Here is a 7,989-nt window from a genome sequence, read left to right as displayed (position 1 = left end):
GTTCTCTCTATACTATTACTTACTCTGTGGTAACTACCATTATTTCCTTTGATGGGAGATTGTTTACTGAAGTGTATTCATCCAAATTAAGCAGTAGAAATTTTATGAATCCAATATTGGGATACTGGAAATATAAAGAAATAAAATTCAGGTTTTGACCCTCAAGGCATTTCAGTCAAGTTGGAGTGGGAGGTAGTGTGGAAGAGATAAGCAGGTAAATATTATATTGGTAATAAATGGTATGAGAGATACTGCACAAGATGAAAAATAAGATCTTGTGAAAACGACATCCAATTTTGCAACTGTGAGGAGAGGTGGCTAGGGAAGACTTCCTAGAGAAAGTGGTACCCATGTTATGTTGTTAATTAGCATTACCTCTAGAAGGATTTCTTGAAATTGGTAAAATTATACATTAAGCTCGATTGGCTCTCCTCCCTCCCTCCTTCAGCTCTGTTAGGTGTATTAGGTACAAGAGGTCTGGGGCCATGTGTGGAGGGATCAATTGTTTGCTCCTAACATCCCTTCTCCCTTATTAGACAGTCCCTGGTGTTTTTGTTGGATACATGGATGCCTGAACTAAAGACATATTTCCCAGGCACCCTTTTACCTAGATGTGAGCCCTTGGATTGGCTGCTGGTAAATTGGATGTAAACAGAGAAATGTATGGCAGATTATGGGAAATTTCCTTAAAATATGGTTGGTCAATATTTAATTCTGCTTCTTTCCTTCTTCCTCAACTGCTACTTGAAATGTGGATAGAATGTCCGTATTCTATCATGGATGATGACCAAGGCCACACCCTAGAGGGATGGCAGAGAAAACATCTGGATGTAGCCTGGGACTCTCAGGATTTAGGCAGCAGCGCCAACATAACAACTCTGAGTGGCTTCCTTCACATTTAAAAGTGAAGGAAACACACTGAGATATACATTCTTTTTATTTTCTTGTTATTAGTATTATTTTTAAATTTCAGCTTTTTCTCTAAACTTATTGGGATGATATTGGTCAACATGAAATATAAATTCTATTATAAATTCTGAACTTCTCTGATAGAAATTCTATCTTGATTAAGCTAATGTTATTGGAGGGGGTGTCATCTGCTACTCTCAGCTAAACTTATTCTTACCTGCTACATCATGTCTATCTTACCAGCACTTAGCACAATGCCTAGTATGTCAAGTGCTCAAGATTTTGAATGAATGTATGAATCTCCACACACACATCAACATTATATACATAAAAATTGCCTCATGCTTTGATAACTCCTAATTATTTTTTAGATGAACCAGATATTCTCATTGCTTACCTTATTATTTCCAGAGAGTAAGGGAAGTCTTTACAGAAGCTGCTTTAATTCATTCTGGTGATTGGACTATTAATTTCTTTCATATCTCAATTTGAACTATAATAGTCAAAAGTTAGTTGACCTTCCAAATAGCCACACTACTTTCCTCTCTGCACATTGGCAATATGTTATCATATTATTGCAAATAGCAAACAAAACTGACAGAAAACTTGAACCAAAATAGGTACTTTTGCCAACTGTGCACCGATGGACATATGTTGTGCTGTGTTTATGTTCTGCTTACCCAGCTCTCAGGGAGATGCTCAGAATACCAACCATGCCAATATTAAAACTCTCCCAAACACATGCTCTGTTGAAAAGCTCTACTTATTCGGGCCAGGACAAAGTTGTCAAGAAGATTTATATCATGTAGTTTGTTCTACATATGATGAAGTCTAAAGAGTAAACATTTTAGGGGGGGAAAAAAACAACTTTTCAAATGATTCCAGTCCATTACCTGGTAGTGTGTTTTTATTTCACATTTTGATATGCAACAAAAAAGCATTAGACTTAGAGATCTAAGCTTTGTGTAACTTTGGTGTAGCTTATTTTTGCTGTCCATCTCTTTGTAAAATGGCGGAATGTTTACCCACCACATTTCATCACGTCCATTGAAATAGATAACATCGTGAAATGGCTCAAACTGCTGATATAAATGCTTCAAAATAAAGATGGTGTTTTCTTAGAGAACAGAGGAAAGGTAATTTAAATTAGTGTAATTTTCATGCTGTTCCCCTCTCTGAGCAGCTTGCTGTGATTTATTCCTCTGTTATCCATCACTTACTTTTATAAAATATATTTCTATTGATTTCAGAGAGGAAGGGAGAGAGAGATAGAAACACCAATGATGAGAGAGAATCATTGATCGGCTGCCTCCTGCATGCTCCCCACTAGGGATCCAGCTAAAACTCAGGCATGTGCCCTGACTGGGAATCGAACTGTGACCTCCTGGTTCACAGTTGAGGCTCAACCATTGAGCCACACTGGCCAGGCCATCCATCACTTATTTTCAAAATTATTACTCAGAAATAGAACAGGAGTATTAGTTGTTCCGTTCTGATATAGTGGTATATTAGAATTGCCCTCTATGGTTCACTTAAGGATGGAGATGAGTTGCTTTTAGAAGCAGTTAAAAGAAAGAGAAAGAAAGACAAAGGAAGAAAAAGAAGGAAAGGAGGGAAGAAGGGAAGAGGGGAGGGAGGGAGGAACCACTTTGTATCATGATTCTATTTATCTATGAGTTAATGCTTTTGAAGCTCAAATTGAGTTTTCAAAGTCTTTCTTTTTTTCTGTTCAGAACCTCCATTACAGACAACTATGCTTCATAATTCCTTCTTTTCAGACCAGAAAAAATGATCATCAGAAGTAACTTTCTCTTTTTCAATCCCTTCACACTTAAAGGTTAATGGTTGCAGTGCGGCAGGAGTAAATATAGTTCAATGCAATTAGGAAGCAGAATCAGAAAGGAGAGGCTGAAGGAGACTACTGATGGAGACGGGTTAGAGAAAAGGGCTGAGCGCATCACAGAAGGAAGAATCTTCACCAGGCAGCTCGAATGGCTCTCAGAATTGTTCCAAGATATTTATGTACATAAACAGCAGCCTCTTGTGTAGTGTTCAGGAACTCATTGAATCAGAATTGCTGTGGCTTGAATAGGCCTCATTTTTTAAATCTTGTTTTACAGGAGGAAGTAGAGACAAGACAATATAATTTGCAGAGCCCAAAGCAAAATGAAAATGTTGGGCTCCTTGTTCAAAAATTCTTGGGCATTCAATGGCAACAGCAGAGCATTAAAACAATCACAGGCTGCCTCTGAGAGCAGGGTGCTTTGTGACCACACAGCTGTGTGCCCATAAAGCCACTCCTGAGACAAGGTCAGACAGGTTGAATTATTTGCCGAAGGTAATAAAACTGGTTAGGAGTGGATCTAACATTCTGATTCCTTGTTTAGTTTTTCTTTCTTCTGTATGCTATTATTTCTTTATATTTGCTTCCTGGTTAGTTTAGAATAACATAGATTTACTCACTCATTATTTAGTAAATATTTCTTGAACACAGACTTTGTGGCAGATACTATATTAAGAACTGAGCAAACAAATATAAGACAGTTCCTTTCCTTAAGTACTACTTTATACTGGATGCAGAAAAAAGACTTCAGGAAAAAAAATATTCCACTTCTACAGGGGTTGTGAAGAAGGTGGAATGCTTATATATCACTAGTAAATCTTAAATAGGTATTAATTTTTTGGAGGGCAATTGGGCCATACAAGACAAATGCCTTAAAATGGCTCTCTCTTCCTCCCTCCCTCTTTCTATTTCTTTCTCTCCCCCCCCTTTCCTCCTCTCCCTGTGTCCCTTCTTCTCTCTCTTCGTTTTGGCACCCTTTTGGCCCAGAAATAACATTTTTTGGAATTTATCTAAGTCAGTAATATGAAATGTGAGCAAAATTATACATATAGAGCAGTTCATCATAGTGAATTTTTTCCCTCATAAATGCCCAAGAATTTGGGGTTTGGTTAGGCACATTTTGGTATGCCTATGTTAACAAATGGCCATTAAAGTGTTGTTTATCTTTCTATACTAATAAAAGAGAAAGATGCAAATTGACTATACCTTCACAACACCACCAGCCAATCAGGAGTGAGTCTGCAAATTAATCCAACAAAGATGGTGGGTTAGTTTGCATATACAGGCGCTGAGTGGCCCGGGGCAGGGCTGGTCATTTGCGTCATTGCAATGGCAATGACGCAGGTGTCCTGCACCGCCTCAGCTGCTCCTGGCCTCTGGGCAGCGTGGGGAGGTGGAAAGGCGGCTCTGGCAGTGCTGGCAGCCAGGGGAAGGAAGGCCCATTCTTGCACGAATCTTCATGCATTGGGCCTCTAGTAATACATGATTAGTAAAAAAGCAAGGTTTAAGTAGTATACCATGATTTAAAAATTATTTTTTTGTTGTTGTTAGAAAATATCTGTTTGTATCCGAGCCAGTGTGGCTCAGTGGTTGAGTGTCAACCACGAACCAGGAAGTCACAGTTTGATTCCCAGTCAGGGCACATGCCTGGGTTGCAGGCTTAATCCCCAGTGAGGGGTGTGCAGAAGGCATCCAATCAAAGATTCTCCCTCATCATTGATGTTTCTATCTCTCTCCCCATCTCCCTTCCTCTTTCTGAAAATCATTAAAAATATGTTAAAAAAATGAAAATATCTGTTTGTAACAGATATTTTAGGAAGGACATATACCCAAATGTTAACAGTGATTAACTTTTTGTAATTAGTTTTTCTCTTTGTATTTGGCTATAGTTCTCAATATTTCTTTATTGAGCACATATAATTCTTATAACAAAATTTTAAGTTCCACATATATTAAACTATAGAAATCTATATTTTCTTTCTTTTTAAAAAAGAATTTATTGAATTTATTAGGGTGACATTGGGTAATAAAATTATATACGTTTCAGGTGTGTGATTCTATAATACATCATCTCTATATTGATGTATTGTGTGTTCACCACCCCAAATCAAGTCTCCTTCCATCACCATTTATGTTTTCTTAAATGCCTAGAGAAGAAGAGCAGCAATTCTTTTTTTACTACAGAAAAATATTAATGATTAATTTTCATATATCAAAGTTTAAGATAGACTAAACTAAATGTTCATCATAAGCTTGAAATATTCCCCTTAAAGTTAGTTGAAAGGATTTTTACAGGTTATATAACCTAATCTTCCAAATGACAAAATTGACTCTACAATATCCTGTATAAGTAATATAAACTTACTGAATTTAGAGATAGATTTATTTTAGTCATGAAAAAGTGGATCTCAGCTAAATTATAACAAAGAGAAGCCTATTTGAAATCAGAACACTGATATTCTGTGACTTCACTATGGATATTTAGGTATGATGGTGCATGGTAAAGGAGTGGGTGTGCTATTGAATAGACACTCTTTGAAAAATCCATCCAAATGAATAGTTGACTTTTGGCCACTGCACTTGTTATTTAGTGTCACCATTCATTAGGAACTCTGTTTTTAAATGCCTAGGTAGAAAAACTAGGAGTTCTTCACCTAGAGCAGTGGTTCTCAACCTCCTGTCCCTTTAAATACAGTTCCTCATGTTGTGACCCAACCATAAAATTATTTTCGTTGCTACTTCATAACTGTAATGTCGCTACTGTTATGAATCATAATGTAAATATGATATGCAGGATGGTCTTAGGTGACCCCTGTGAAAGGGTCATTTGATCGCCAAAGGGGTCGTGACCCACAGGTTTAGAACTGCTGACCTAGAGTGCTGTCATAGAGGCTGGTCTACCTAGGACAAGGGGCTCATTCAGAACCTCACTGGGTGGCTTATTTTATATTTGTAACTCTATGGGTAAAATTTTTAAAATAATTACTACATTTTTTAAAAATCAAAAGGCAACTTTCAAAAATTAATATGAGAGTTACCAAACCAGAAAGACATGCAAAATAATATGGAAAACAATTGCACGCATACAAACAGAGTAGAAAAGTTGTTGCCAGTGGTTAATAAAAGGGTACATACTTTTAGCTATAAGAGGAATAAATTTCAAGGATCTAATGTATGACATAGTGACTATAGTTGATAACAGTATAATAGAAATTCGCTATGTAGAACTTAAATGTTTTCACCAAAAAATAGGGGGGTTTAATATGTGAGGTGATGGATGTGTTATTTAACTTCATATCTTTTGATATCTGTACATATATCAAATCATCACATTGTTCACTTCAAATATCTTTCAATTTTATTTCTTAATTATAACTCAACTAGAGGCCTGGTGCATGATATTTGTGCACTGCGGCGGCAGGGGGGTGGAGGGGTGGGGGTGGGGAAGTGGCTTCTCAGCCTGGCCTGCACCCTTTCCCAGTCTGGGAGCCCTTGGGGGATGTCCACTGAGGGGTCCTTAGCGCAGAGGCGGGAGAGGCTCCTGCTACCACAGCTGCGCTCACCAGCCATGAGCCTGGCTTCTGGCTGAGCGGCATTCCCCCTGTGGGAGCGCACTGACCACCAGGGGGGTGACCCATCGTTCGGCCGGTCGGTCGATTTGCATATTAGCCTTTTATTATATAGGATAAAGTTGAAAAGCATAATATGAAGTCGGGTGTCATTTTAAAAACCTAATTTTTACAAAGAAAACACATGCAATTCATGAAAATGATCACCCTCAATGACTTCCTCTGCAACCAACTTGGTTTCTCCATGTCCTTCCTGTGATTCATCAAGAGAGGCCAGGGCCTCGTTTGTGTTGCTTGCAAACACTTCTCGTTATATATCATCCTCCTCTTGAAAATTTAGACGTTTAACAGCCTGTTTCATATTTTCCCCCAACACTTGTGTTCTCTTCTTCCTAACAGCTTTTTTATTTTCATATTCCTTTTGCTTTTCAATGTAGAAAATGCTCTTAAATTGTTCCTCCCTGATACTAGGAGTATTTTTCTGGAGATCCAAGAAAACTCCACCTGCTGTTCTTCTCCCACTACCACTCCTTATAAAAAGGCCACCATTTTATTCAACATCAATAGTTTCCATCAGAAGTTCCATTGCCTTTTTGTTCCCAGGTATATTAGTACTCTCTACTCGGGCTACCAGATCTTGCTTTGGTCCCTACAACTTGTAGGTAATTTCATTAGCCACTTACTCCTGAGAACCATCCTCTGTGATCTCATACCGGCCTCTATGGTTCATTTCTAATCTGTCTCCCAGTCCGTCTTTGACAGGTCATTTTTGTTTGAGATGACCTTTTCCTCCTCCTTTGAGCTGTTTTCTTGTCACATCACATGTATTCATCTAGCTCTTTGTCTAATTCTGTTGTATGTTCTTGAGGCTCCCTCTTAAGTGTCTTAGCAGGCAGATAAGTGCAGGTCTCAGAATGTCTACTTTTGTCAATAATGCCTTCCATTTTCAAGACACCAAATTCAGTGGCCACTGCATCTTGATTCTGCTGCTGGGTCACGGCACTCCATGTGATATTAATCTTCTTCCTGCAGCAAAAGGCGGTTTCTGGCTGCTCTGGCCAACTGTCACATCGGCATGGATTTTCAAATTATTCATTTTTATTGAAGGCATAAACCTTTCTAAAAATAGGTTTCTTAAGATGATCCAAGAACTGACTATCGTTTACAAAACAGATTAAAGAAAAATATGTAGGAAGTTATTACAAGCTATTCTTTATGGCAATATACTTGAACTCAGTATTTCCTGAAATACATGGTCATTGAAGTTGGATTTAAGGATCTCAGGAGGAAAAGAAGAGAAAAGTCATTATTAGTTGTTGTTTTTTAATTAATAAAGAGTGCAAAAATAAAATTAGTTTTGGCAGTCCTTAAAAAAAGAAAAAATAAGCAGAGAAAATTGTTTAAAGGATTATAGGAAAATGTACTTACATCCAGGGAAAAACTTATAATAATAAAACTTTTTTGATTCCTAGTTGGGTCCTAGTATCTGCTCTATGCCCCAGATTTCCAAGACAAATGGTTCTTTATCTTTTAGTGTTTGGTATATAAAGGTGGTTTAATACACTGTGCAATGATATAGGTGGCGGTAAAATTACTTTTCCTTACAAATGTAAACTACTAAAACAATAAGAAAAAAATTTATGTTCTATAGCTTAGAATATACTTTCT

General features: G+C 37.5%; 1 pseudogene; it reads right to left on the bottom strand.

Annotated features, from left to right (window-relative positions):
• Nucleotides 1–6,490: 6,490 nt before the first annotated feature.
• LOC132226504 (phosphorylated adapter RNA export protein-like) lies at nucleotides 6,491–7,417 on the bottom strand (annotated as a pseudogene).
• Nucleotides 7,418–7,989: the final 572 nt, after the last annotated feature.

This window comes from Myotis daubentonii, chromosome 2 (assembly GCF_963259705.1).
Source record: "Myotis daubentonii chromosome 2, mMyoDau2.1, whole genome shotgun sequence".
Taxonomy (NCBI): Eukaryota; Metazoa; Chordata; class Mammalia; order Chiroptera; family Vespertilionidae; genus Myotis; species Myotis daubentonii.
Note: the sequence above shows the minus strand (reverse complement) of the source record. Positions and strands in the feature narration are given on the sequence as shown.